Source organism: Oncorhynchus mykiss, chromosome 14 (assembly GCF_057628025.1).
Source record: "Oncorhynchus mykiss isolate SJ-2025 chromosome 14, ASM5762802v1, whole genome shotgun sequence".
Taxonomy (NCBI): Eukaryota; Metazoa; Chordata; class Actinopteri; order Salmoniformes; family Salmonidae; genus Oncorhynchus; species Oncorhynchus mykiss.
The window spans coordinates 35,324,360-35,338,640 of NC_143035.1; positions in this window are offsets into that span (position 1 = coordinate 35,324,360).

A 14,281-nucleotide genomic window follows, 5' to 3' on the forward strand; every position below is an offset into this window, starting at 1 on the left:
GGTCAATCAAGAACCTATAATTTACACTTTAACTAAAGAGTAAAACCCTAAATGAACTCACTAGGCTTTCATTTATTCCAGTCCGTGTTTGTGCTGCTGTTGGAGTTGCATCCTGAATGACAATGTTCACTATGTAGTGCGCTACTTTTGACCAGGGCCCATAGGGTGCAGATTTGACCATTTGTAGCGGTTAGCATAAAGCCAAACATCTATCATATAAAGGGACCTCTGTCCCTCCCAGTGCAGTAGTCATTGTTTTAGGACTCAGTGGGGCTTCATAGAGAAAATGAGGCTGAGGTGTTTGATCTTTCCAGCAGCATTTAATGTTCAATCCTCCCCTCTCCCCTTTTTGGATTTCCCAGCTTCCCCGTGGTATGCACTCATGCTGAAGAATTTACTTATATACTTTACTAATTCACTCATGCTGAAGGATTTACTTATATACTTTACTAATTCACTCATGCTGAAGGATTTACTTATATACTTTACTAATTCACTCATGCTGAAGGATTTACTTATATACTTTACTAATTCACTCATGCTGAAGGATTTACTTATATACTTTACTAATTCACTCATGCTGAAGGATTTACTTATATACTTTACTAATTCACTCATGCTGAAGGGTTTGTAGCGGTATTTATTAGAGAGGGGTAAAGAAAGCTTTTGTTTGGGCGCCAGGCAGGTATTAACCATGTCGAAAGGAAAAGAGTAGAATAGAGAGAACCACTACCAGACCCACACACATCAGCAGAAGAGACTGCCTAGAGTGTAGCCTGTTTACCAGATAGCCAGTGGAGAGAAAAAAGAATACACACCATATAAAACCCACATCACAGCACAGGGGTAACCGCAACAAGAATACCTCATACAATAATACTAATACTAATAATGGCATAGCAATTCAACAGCAACTTCATACAAGAATGAACCCAGTCATCAACATAGGATTTGCAATAATCTGTATTATTGTCTAGTGGATGAGTGCAGAGGGTATGAATGTGGGGGGGGGGTGTTCATCGACACAACAAAGGCCTTAAAAATGTCCAGTCTTCTCGGCCACATGTCATTAGTACATCTCAATACAGTTCACATAACAATACACAATTTGCAAGCAACCTCCCTTTAAACTGAAATGTCCAAATACTTCTGGCAGGGCAATAATAGTCCAGCTCTAATGAACTTCAATAGGAAGTGCATTGGAAAAATAGAGAGTCTGTTGCAGGGTAAAGCACTGGAACGATAGAGGGAAGAGAAAAAGAGAAAGAGAACAAGAGAGATCTTAGCTGTGGTCTTCAGGCGTGCAGGTGTACTGTCTGACTGTCCGATGGTTTGTATGTTAAAGCTTCGCAACAATGTTGCTACTAATCCATGCGATCCATAACGGGCGCGGTCCCAAACGAAAACAACCACGACCTAGAGCGATTACACCGATGATTGAGTACTAGATACATACTAGATAGTATGTTTTATAGTATACTAGATAGTATTTGCATAGTATACTAGATAGTATTTTTATAGTAGAAGTTAGTGTAATATCTTACAGTACGTTGTTCTTGTCTTTTACTGTTCTGTATTTTGTCATGTATTTGTATGTTTTATGTGGTCCCAGGAAGAGTAGCTGCTGCATGTGGATCCTAATAAACTAAACTAGGCTAAACTAAACTAGACAACCCGCTCAGACTACCCGCACTGTATCTGCGAGCTGTTGGCTAGAGAGCAGGTGCCATGATCAGAGTAGATACAACACAACAGTTTTTTGTCACCAAACTATCAGGTAGAGTTGAAAATGCAATGGAAACAAATCAAGCTTTAGATTTTGTTTTCGGTACATGAAAATTTAAGCGAAGAAGTACAATGTATGTGTACTACCTCTTCACGCACAGATTTTATCCACCGTAAGTACATTTTCTGAAAACTACCACTGAATTATAGAATATTTGCATGAAAATCTGTCACCGATTGGATGGAAACCTAGCTATAGATGTCCGTCTACAAGTGATTGCTGCCAACTCTATTCAACTAATTCTTTCTTTCTCAGATAATCATTTTGAGAATGAAGGTGTATATGGTCATCTGAGGCTCACACACAGCTAGTTATCTGTACTGCAGGCAGGCAGCTGGGTTGCCTGTTTTGCATGTTATTTTGGCATTACAGTTTTTCTCAATTGCTAAAACACAATTTCTGAAACCTTGCTCCATTTCCTGAAAACATTAAACACAAAACCTCATCTTCAAGCAGTATTTACATAACCTCTGACTCCTCTCGCAAAATGAAACATTCGCCTCAAAACAGTTTTACCTGTGTTCAAAATCAAAACACTGCTCTCAAATCATAAACAAAGTGATCAAAATGATATACACTCTCAAGCAGTCAGTAAACAATACACCGAAAAATAGAAAACACATTGTTCAAAACATACAATTCTCAGGGAGAAGTACATTTTTTATCTAAAAAAATATTCATATTTTTTCGTCATTGTCTTTTGATGAACGAAAACATGTTCTATCATAGTAGCTCAAAATTGATCAGAAAATACTACTCTGCTTTGCTCTTTGCAATTTTGTTTTTTGTTCTTCCTCCTCCTTGTACCCCTATTTTTACAGTACTGTACTCTGCATCTCACAAACGTGTCCTTTGTCTCTGTGATACTGTAATTCTTGTTCTTTGTTGATATGAACCTGCAACCAGTCAAGATCTATTGAGCAGTCAGTACTGTTAATAAATGGAAAGCACAATGTTCAGGGCCATACAATTGTCCATTGTACAGTATACAGCCTACAATGCACTGTACTACAGTATGCAATACTAAAAGGGACAAAAATCAAAGGAGTAAACATGTGATCAATGTGCTTCTTCTTGTCTTTGGGCTGGGTCAGGCCAGAGCACTTCGTCGACATTACAAGCAATATTATCCCCCCCGAGGCAACGGGGGAAGAAGCCTCTTGTGTGTCGTATCCAGCCCTGACATGATTCCTCACCTATATCACCACAGGCTAAATCCATGGCTTGCAGCAGATTTACTCTGGTGTAGGGTTGTCTATCATACACTTTCCATCTCCAAGAGGAGAAAAACTCCTCCATCGGATTCAGGAAAGGCGAGTATGGAGGGAGGTACAAGTTCATAAACTGCCCATTGATGTTAAACCATTCCCTTACCTGAGCAGCTTGGTGGAAACTGACATTGTCCCACACTATCACATAGGTGGGAATGAGATTCTCATTTAGCTCTTGACCCTGCTGCTCTTGAACCTGCTGCTCAAATAAAATATCTCTTAGATTGGCAATAAATCTTAGAAGGTGCTGGGTGTTATATGGCCCGAGTGTAACATGGTGATGTAGAACACCATGGTTGCTGATAGCAGCACAGATTGTGACATTGCCACCTCGTTGACCAGGGACTTCAACAATGGCCCACTGTCCAATCATGTTTCGGCCTCTCCTTCTCCTCTTTGTTAGATTGAAGCCTGCTTCACCGACAGAGATGAACTCATGGGGTCTGTCCAAGGATTCCAAGTCAAATATTGTCTGTGTAGAAATACAATATACTGTATGTAGGATTTTGTAAGTCGTACAGAGACAGTGCTATACTGTATAGTACAATTAGGTTTCTGATTCACATACATTGTATGTACTGAAGAGTAATGTCATTCACATGGTATGTGTTAGTACTGTAGACAATCTGGATTACAGTAAATGTTTCTGAATGTACACTTACTTGCACATACTGAGCTCGCAGTTCTTTCACCCTTGGTGAGTTGCGCTCAAAAGGTACTCTGTATACTTGTTTCATTCGCATCCTGTTACGATGGAGGACACGGTCAATTGTGTAAATGCTCACACTGTCGATTCCCTGGAAGTGTGTGTTGTCTTGTATCACTCGTTCCTGGATTTCTCTAAGTCGTATTGCATTATCTTGAAGGACCATGCCAACTATAACGCCTCTTGCTGCTGAGTGAATATAGCTGACCTTCCACCTGCATGTGGCAGCCTTGCAATTCTACAAAAAGTAGTAGTGCAGTTACAAAACATATTCATGCAGTACAATACATACAGTGATTAACTTTACAAATGTCTATTGAAACAGCTGCATATAGTGTAGTACAGTAAATGTGCAATTACAAAATACACTGGTATACTGTACCTGTTCTCTTCTCTGAATGTCCTGACTATGGTGGACACAGAACATCAGCTCAAATTGGGTTGCACTCTAAGTCCTGCTTCCCTCATTGTCAGTCCATGGACAAGAACATGGTCTATAACTGTTGCTGGAATTTCATCAGATATTTCCACTCTTTGTCTTCCTCTTCCTCTTCGTCCTTCTCTTCCTCTTTCTTGCCCTCCTCCTCCTCTTCCTCCTCGTCGCCCACCTCGCATACGCACTCGTCCTTGTCCTCTCACATTGTTTCTTCTATCCATTCTCAGACTTTCTCAACAACCTGTTTGCTCTCTGAACCAACTTATATTGGTTGTGTCGCATCATTTCAAACAGGATAAATCAATTTTGAGTGGTTGTGTTCAATCAATGACATGTGTTCTCTATTTGTATTTGATTGTTGCCACTTGTGTTTACCAGTATGGATGACATGTGTATTAGAGTGCAGAATGTGTTTTGAGAATGAGAACGTGTTTAGAGTTTTGCTGAAAAGTCTAAGTGAGATCTGAAAATTGTGTTTTACCATGTGAAATGGTTTAAGGTATTGACAACAGACTGCATAATTAGCTAAATGAGTCCAGGCAACTGAGAACTTTGTTCAGCCAATGGGTTTTAGTGTTTTAGCAATTGAGAAAAACTGTAACACGTGTCACATATCAGTTTGCAAACAATGTAAAAATATATATATATATATATATTTATGTTTTTGCCCCACCAAGATTTACATTCTAAAATCACCACTGTCTACACTAGATTCAATCTTCCAGCCCTTCTGTATAACTACATCTGTGACGACTTGTTGGTTCAGATACAGCCTGTGTACTATATGGCCCCCTATTTTCTATAGTGCACTACTTTTGACCAGAACCCGCATAGGGAATAGTGGGCCATTTCAGACACAGCAGCCTGTACAGACAGTACTGCTGCCACGTCTACAGGGAACCGTGAGACTCAGTTCAACTCTGTATAATTACACCTCCTCCTTCTTCGTGCATTGGGCCAGGGGTTTAAGAATCTGTTCCGGCCAGAATGGAAAATGCCACGTTGCATTGCAGCTATTTTCCCCTTGTCTGATCCAGATGTTGTTCTCCGTCCACACGGGTCTTGACTGGGAAACAGACATTAGTAATCCACCATAGAGAGGCACCATCCGATATATATATATATGTATCTCAACCCAGTGTTTCTCAACTCCAGTCCTCCAGTACACCCAACAGTACACGTTTCTATTGCAACCCCGGACACACCTGATTCACCTTGTCAACTAATCATCAAGCCCTGAATGAGTTCAATCAGGTGAGTTTGTCCAGGGCTACAACAAAAATGTGGGCTGTTGAGGGTACTGGAGGACTGGAGATGGGAAACACTCCTGTAACCCACTTCACAAAAATGTGGGCTGTTGAGGGTACTGGAGGACTGGAGATGGGAAACACTCCTGTAACCCACTTCACAAAAATGTGATTTGAGATTGATTATTTCTGTCTGATGGCTCAACGTTGCACCAGTCACTGACTCCCCCCAACGATAGAGAAATTGTTGCAGCAGGCCAATAAGACGACTGATCTCCACGTTGCCTCTCAATTTGTTCCCTTGATGTTCATGAGAAATATTTGAAACAACGTTTTAAACTTATGGAAACAATAGTGTGAATCAATATTTCATCTCATCTGACATTGAAATTGAGAGTGAAACACATGACAATTTGGCAATGGGTGTGTTCTGTTTTCCAGTAACTTCTTTCAGTAGTTACAGTACATCGTTAGTCCCGTGGAGTCACTGTCAAAGGTCATCTAGTGGTTGTGTATATCATACCGAGGATGGAAACCTGTCACTGTCAAAGGTCATCAAATGGTTGTGTATATCATACCGAGGATGGAAACCTGTCACTGTCAAATGTCATCTAGTGGTTGTGTATATCATACCGAGGATGGAAACCTGTCACTGTCAAAGGTCATCTACTGGTTGTGTATATCATACCGAGGATGGAAACCTGTCACTGTCAAAGGTCATCTAGTGGTTTTGTATATCATACCGAGGATGGAAACCTGTCGCTGTCAAATGTCATCTAGTGGTTGTGTATATCATACCGAGGATGGAAACCTGTCACTGTCAAAGGTCATCTAGTGGTTGTGTATATCATACCGAGGATGGAAACCTGTCACTGTCAAAGGTCATCTAGTGGTTGTGTATATCATACCGAGGATGGAAACCTGTCACTGTCAAATGTCATCTAGTGGTTGTGTATATCATACCGAGGATGGAAACCTGTCACTGTCAAATGTCATCTAGTGGTTGTGTATATCATACCGAGGATGGAAACCTGTCACTGTCAAATGTCATCTAGTGGTTGTGTATATCATACCGGGGATGGAAACCTGTCACTGTCAAATGTCATCTAGTGGTTGTGTATATCATACCGAGGATGGAAACCTGTCACTGTCAAAGGTCATCTAGTGGTTGTGTATATCATACCGAGGATGGAAACCTGTCACTGTCAAATGTCATCTAGTGGTTGTGTATATCATACCGAGGATGGAAACCTGTCACTGTCAAAGGTCATCTAGTGGTTGTGTATATCATACCGAGGATGGAAACCTGTCACTGTCAAATGTCATCTAGTGGTTGTGTATATCATACCGAGGATGGAAACCTGTCACTGTCAAAGGTCATCTAGTGGTTGTGTATATCATACCGAGGATGGAAACCTGTCACTGTCAAATGTCATCTAGTGGTTGTGTATATCATACCGAGGATGGAAACCTGTCACTGTCAAATGTCATCTAGTGGTTGTGTATATCATACCGGGGATGGAAACCTGTCACTGTCAAAGGTCATCTAGTGGTTGTGTATATCATACCGAGGATGGAAACCTGTCACTGTCAAATGTCATCTATGGTTGTGTATATCATACCGAGGATGGAAACCTGTCACTGTCAAATGTCATCTAGTGGTTGTGTATATCATACCGAGGATGGAAACCTGTCACTGTCAAATGTCATCTATGGTTGTGTATATCATACCGAGGATGGAAACCTGTCACTGTCAAAGGTCATCTAGTGGTTGTGTATATCATACCGAGGATGGAAACCTGTCACTGTCAAATGTCATCTAGTGGTTGTGTATATCATACCGGGGATGGAAACCTGTCACTGTCAAATGTCATCTAGTGGTTGTGTATATCATACCGGGGATGGAAACCTGTCACTGTCAAATGTCATCTAGTGGTTGTGTATATCATACCGAGGATGGAAACCTGTCACTGTCAAAGGTCATCTAGTGGTTGTGTATATCATGCCGAGGATGGAAACCTGTCACTGTCAAATGTCATCTAGTGGTTGTATATATCATACCGAGGATGGAAACCTGTCACTGTCAAAGGTCATCTAGTGGTTGTGTATATCATACCGAGGATGGAAACCTGTCACTGTCAAATGTCATCTAGTGGTTGTGTATATCATACCGAGGATGGAAACCTGTCACTGTCAAAGGTCATCTAGTGGTTGTGTATATCATACCGGGGATGGAAACCTGTCACTGTCAAAGGTCATCTAGTGGTTGTGTATATCATACCGGGGATGGAAACCTGTCACTGTCAAATGTCATCTAGTGGTTGTGTATATCATACCGGGGATGGAAACCTGTAGGCCTAATTAGTTAGGGTTGAACCACGATGACATGATCCTGGTCAGGACGGTTACATCACAGTAATAACAGTCATTAGATCTTCTCCTTGGTTTCCCAGACACTTCGTCAGACAACATAGAAGCTGAACATAGGAGTGGTTTCATGTTTTTCAAAACGTTATCACTGTCAAGTAAAATGCATACACAGTTAAATATCTGATATCTACTGTAAAATAGAAACATTGGAATAATCACTTCTGAAAATGCATATCCTCCCAGTCTCTAAATAATGTCAACAACAACAAAAAATAAAGTAAAAAAGCAAACCTCAGAGTGCCTTCTGTCTAGAAGGCAGCATAGAGTTAAATTTAGGAGCGTCTGTCAGACCCTCCCACCCCCTGTTAGGGGGAGGGGATCAGGGGGGCTGCTTGGGCCAGCCCACTGTAAATGTCTTCTGTGTGAACTTGTGTAGCAGTTAGATTGACCCAGGAGCCTCTGCACAGCTGACTTCTCTTCTGTCTCTTCTGCTTGTTGGTGTTCTGAAGGTAAGACTGAGTATCCTCCAGAATGACTTGCTGTGATTTAGCCAGTAAGGACTTCTCAGCTAACGTGGCATTAGAAACAGTGTGCAGTGTTTTGAGTTGCTGTGATACTTGAACTATGTCAGGGTTTTCACAGTGTTTATATGCACAACAGTGACTGGAGGCTTTCCAATTTCCTGCGGTTGTAAAAAAAGAACAGTTATATTCAAGTTATGCATGAAAATCTTAGTTTATTTCTTGACCACACCTTGAAAGTTAAAGTATATTGTGTGAGAGAGTAATGACACGACAAAATATCTATTATATTTGAATGGTGCATAGGTTAAAAGGTTTTAGTGCAAAATTTGAAATTAGTAAATATGTATTTTGAAACTATTGTTAATAGAACATTTATTTCAACAGAATATAGAAAAGTTATAGTCAAACAATTGATGTCCTTTTTCATTCATTCTCTTTTGGAACAGCACAATGTTCCAGAAGTATTGTGTGCCACATAGTCACTAGTAGGAGTGGTGGAGGGGGATGGGGCTCGACAAAGCCTGAGAGAGAGAGAGACAGAGAGAGAGAGACAGACAGAGAGACAGAGACACAGAGAGAGAGAGAGAGAGAGAGAGAGAGAGACAGAGAGAGAGACAGAGAGAGAGAGGGAGAGAGAGAGACAGAGAGAGAGAGAGAGAGAGAGAGAGAGAGACAGACAGAGAGACAGAGACACACAGAGAGAGAGAGAGAGAGAGAGAGAGAGACAGAGAGAGAGAGAGAGAGAGAGAGAGAGAAAGAGAGAGACAGAGAGAGAAATAGACAGAGAGGAGCTATTTTCAACACAGATCCCTCCCTCCACTCCCAATTACTTCCATCAAAAGGAATGCATGTTACCATGGCAATCCCCACCAGCTGTTTAGGGGCTTTGTGAGACCTTGCAGATGTCTGTCTGATGGACTCTGAGTTTGACAAACTCTCTGTCCACTGTTCTGCCTGAGAAGAACTGCAACTTTTAATACAAATAAACACTTTTAAAACAAGAAAAGTGACAAACCATCTATTCTCAATTGCCTTTTTGTACAATGATATAACTCTATTAGGACGTATTAGTCAATGTTTTTATATTTTTTCCTCGTGTTTTGAAGTTGTCAGCTTTTCAGGAAAAGCCCGTTTCACCCGTTGAGAAATCAAAGCTGGCTTATAGGATCTATTTTTTTTCTTCAGTCTAGCAGTGAACTAAATGTATTCAGGTTTGAGTTAAAGACTGAAGAATGGCTAACTGTTTACACGATGGAAAGTTTTTTTTCTACACTTATCCTCTTGCCTTTTGGTGAATTTAAATACTTTATTTAACTGTCTAACTTAGTATGAGAGGAGGTCGCATTTCCCTCCTCTAGTTGTTTGGTTCTATGTGCTGAAGGGTAGCTACTGTTGTGCAGAGTTTAAAGTTTAAACCAATTCAAGAAAGAGAGAAAGGACTGTGGACATTTTGAATTGGCTGCATGGCAACCCTTAGAAAGCTCTAATCCTCGACAGGAAGGAAGTTATTGTCCTCATGCCATCTCTTCACCAACAGTCTGACGTGGACAGGGCAAAAATCTAAACTCGAGTCAGCATTAAAAAAAATACGATGGAATTAACCATAGAGTCCTTAGCTAGACCAGGAACGCCGGATCTCACTCCTTCACTTCTTTAACCACTGAGCAAATGTACAGAATCACAAGGGGATGGAAACACAGGGGGATGGGTGTGAGAGAGAGGGAGAGAGAGAGACTCAGAGGAGGAGAGAGGAGAGAGGTTTAGATTTACAGGAAGCAGGTACGTATTGTCTAGCGACACTCCTCTGGCTCCGTGCCAGTACAGCTAGAGCGATGAGGGTCTGTAGGCCTGTATCCAGTGTTGCAGGCTGACTAGCCCACTGTAGATGACAAAAGAGCTTCTGTGTTACGTTGTAAATGACTGACATACTCTATATGGCCACATCAGGCCAGACTTCAGAGGGAAATGTGTTTATTAAAGAAACACATGTACAGCAAACTCCATACTCAGTACAAACTCAAACACCTGATTGGCACAGATTTTGTATTAGTTACAGCTTTCTGGAAAATTGTATTTTTTTTTATGTGAGACAGGCGTGTGTTTGAAGTTTGGGACCAGTAGACAAACTGAGAGGATTTAAGTTCAGAGAGAATGACAGTGAAAGGGTTTAACACAGATTTAAGTTATAGGACTCAGGAATTCCATTCAGATATGTATCTTAGGCACATGTTTCAACCCACTGCTTTAAGGTTAACCCTCTGAGACAGAGAGGAAGAAAGAGAGAGGTGATGGTGGGATAGGGATGATTTAAACAGGTCAGGTGACTAAGTCTTAACTTGGGTTACATGGACTCCATATATCAGTCCTTGACTTTTCTCCCGTTCTCTTTTGTGTAGCTTAGAGGTCCCATGTGTTATGAATGGCCCATGTGTTATGAATGGCCCATGTGTTATGAATGGCCCATGTGTGTCAATATAAAAACTCCTGAGACTTTTTCTCAGATGGAGCACTTTGATTTGTTGTGAAAAGGTGTCATTTAAAGCACGGTAAAATATGCTTGCTATTCAAATAGCTTGCTATTCAAAGAACGATAACATCAAGATTGGGATATACGTTGTGAACATACCTATTCGGAAGGTTCTGGAATAGGTTCTCAACATTTGACATGTTGTGAGATTTGCAGTAAAGGTTCAGGAATGGAATGGACAGGTGTGTCCTGTGACAGATGCCACCTGGTTCCTGTACGGCATCGTGTATCTCATTGGACCTAGTTGTCCAGAGAAAAACAGCTAATTCAGAAAATATTTTGTTAGTATATTTCTCAAGACACTAACAACCTATGACTAGATTAATTTATTCATTTTTTTTTTTTTTAAGATTTTATTTCTAAATAAGTGCATGAGTTCAAAAAATGCATTGAGTCTTTGAGAGGGACTTTACCAGTGTTTTTCAGAATGTACATTTAATGCCGGTAAATGTTTGTCTATTTACCATGCTGAGGTCCTCCTCTGACCGACATGCACAGAGACTGAGCCACTAGTCCCCCTATAGCCACCAGGCTTCTTTTCCAAGACATTTAACCACCGGTTATATCACCCTGGATAAGCAGAAAGAATTCCCTAATCCTGCAGCCGTTTAAAGCCTCTTTGAAAACCGTTTAGATCTGCCTGGGCTGTTTTCCCCTCATAGTCGAGTTTACACCCCAACCCAACAAACATCCAAATGAAATACCTGCTGAAAAAGGGCCTCTTTATGTCACAGTTTCCTCTACTTCTACCCTGTTTGATTATGAGCACTTCTTTCCAAATAAAATAATTTGTTTTGCTGTTACGTCAGTCATCCTCCCAATGAACTGATTGACTTACACATCATTTAAGAAAACAAGACTAAGTACGAATATGTTAAAATATCATTAAATAGGAAGTTTGGGAACACAGTAGCCCTCCAAGCTAAATATGGACATTTCTTGGAGATGATACCAGTATCTTTGTTTTCACATCTTTAGCTTCCTCTCAGACACTACCTAGCTATATGTTTGTTAGAGGTGGTAGTCCAAGTTCTCAGTGAATAAACACCTTTTTTTAATTTTTCAAAGCAGAGAGAACTTTCCTTGTGCACAGTATTTTTGGGACGTCATCATCCCCAACTGCTGCCAGCTAGTCACTGGTTTTTTTCCACATCCAGAGTTCCAGACGCAGCAGAGGAACACATAGCTTGACACGGCTCATCTCTAGACCAGGGCCTTGATCCCTTCTCCTACTGGGTAGTTTTCCTCCCTGGCCAATCAAAAAAATGTGAATGGGGATTGAACAGACTAAACAGGCTTGGCATGATTGGTTGTGGTGACATCTTAGGCCATTGTGATTGGCTGCTTACATTGTCACCCAACTTTTGCAGGAACATGACCCAAACTGCATATGGTCCTCATCAGCAGTGGTCTGTTGACAGCTGATAAAACACAACCAAAGAAATTATTCACAAACTGTCAGAAACCGTCTCAGGGAAGCTCATTGTCTTCACCAGGGTCTTGACTTGACTGAAGTTCGGGGTAGTAATTGACTTCAGTGGATAAATGCGCACCTTCGATGGCCACTGGCACGCTGGAGAAGTGTGATCTTCATGGATGAATCCCGGTTTCAACTGTACCGGGGAGAAGCGGTTTGCTGATGTCAACGTTGTGAATAGTGCCCCATGGTGGCAGTGGGGTTATGGTATGGGCAGGCATAAGCTACAGACAATGAACAGAATTGCATTTTATTGATGGCAATTTGAATGCACAGAGATATCATAACGAGATCCTGAGGTCCATTGTCGTGCTATTCATCCACCGCCATCACGTCATGTTTCAGCTTGATAATGCACAGCCCCATGTCGGAAGGATCTGTACACAATTCCTGGAAGCTGAAAATGTCCCAGTTTTTCCATGGCCTGTATACTTACCAGACATATCACCCATTGAGCATGTTTGGGATGCTCTGGATCAACGTGTACGACAGCGTGTTCCAGTTCCCACCAATATCCAGTAACTTCGCACAGCCTTTGAACAGAAGTGGGACAACATTCCACAGGCCACAATCAACAGCCTGATTAACTCTATGCAAAGGAGATGTGTGGCGCTCCATGAGTCAAATTATGGTCACAGCAGATACTGACGGGTTTTCTGATCCACGCCCTGGCCTTTTTTGGGGGGGGGTATCTGTGACGTAAGTATCTGTCAGGGGTGAAAGTTAGGCGGTACAGTCCGGTACATCATCCGAGCAAAAGACATCGTGGTGGAACGCCGGCCGTACCGGTAAAACATGAGCCCATTGCCATAATTCAAACCAAATGTCCAGAAAACTTTAGGCCATTATACCACTATTTATCATTACTAAACTCAGCAACAAAAAATAATCTTCCCTTTTACAGGACGCTGTCTTTCAAAGATCATTCGTAAAAATCTAAATAACTTCACAGATCTTCATTGTAAAGGGTTTAAACACTGTTTCCCATGCTTGTTCAATGAACCATAAACAATTAATGAACATGCACCTGTGGAACGGTCGTTAAGACACTAACAGCTTACAGACGGTAGGCAATTAAGGTCACAGTTATGAAAACTTAGGACACCAAAGAGGCCTTTCGACTGACTCTGAAAAACACCAAAAGAAAGATGCCCAGGGTCCCTGCTCATCTTCGTGAACGTGCCTTAGGCATGCTGCAAGGATGCATGAGGACTGCAGATGTGGCCAGGGCAATAAATTGCAATGTCCATACTGTGAGATGCCTAAGACAGCGCTACAGGGAGACAGGACGGACAGCTGACCGTCCTCGCAGTGCGGAAACCTATTGTTAGCTTAATATTTTGAAATAAATATATAAGAAGTATCCAGATAATATAGAGCATAGTAATATAATATAATCTATAACAAACCTTGCCGACACTTGCTGTAGCCTAGTTTAGTGAGGATAGGAGAGGTGAACAGGGCTGTTCTGACACCCAGACGTTTTTTTGGGGTCCACGTGCATGCAGAGAGAGAGAGAGAGAGAGAGAGAGAGAGAGAGAGAGAGAGAGAGAGAGAGAGAGAGAGAGAGAGAGAGAGAGAGAGAGAGAGAGAGAGAGAGAGAGAGAGAGAGAGAGAGAGAGAGAGAGAGAGAGAGAGAGAGAGAGAGAGAGAGAGAGAGAGAGAGAGAGAGAGTGGAGTGCACCTGTGAGACAAAGGGCCCTTGTTTTGAAGCACAGATCAAACTCTTCACAGGGCTCAGTCAGAGAGAGATGGAAGAGAGAGATGGAAGAGAGAGATGGAAAACAGGGGTTTTGCTCTACAGGACAAAGATATAGTCCCTTATATTCCTTCCTTTATCCATTATCTAGTGGCTCACTGTCTGGCTGGCCTCCTTCCATTGTAAATGTCCCTTTGATGTGTGTGTGTGTGTGTGTGTGTGTGTGTGTGTGTGTGTG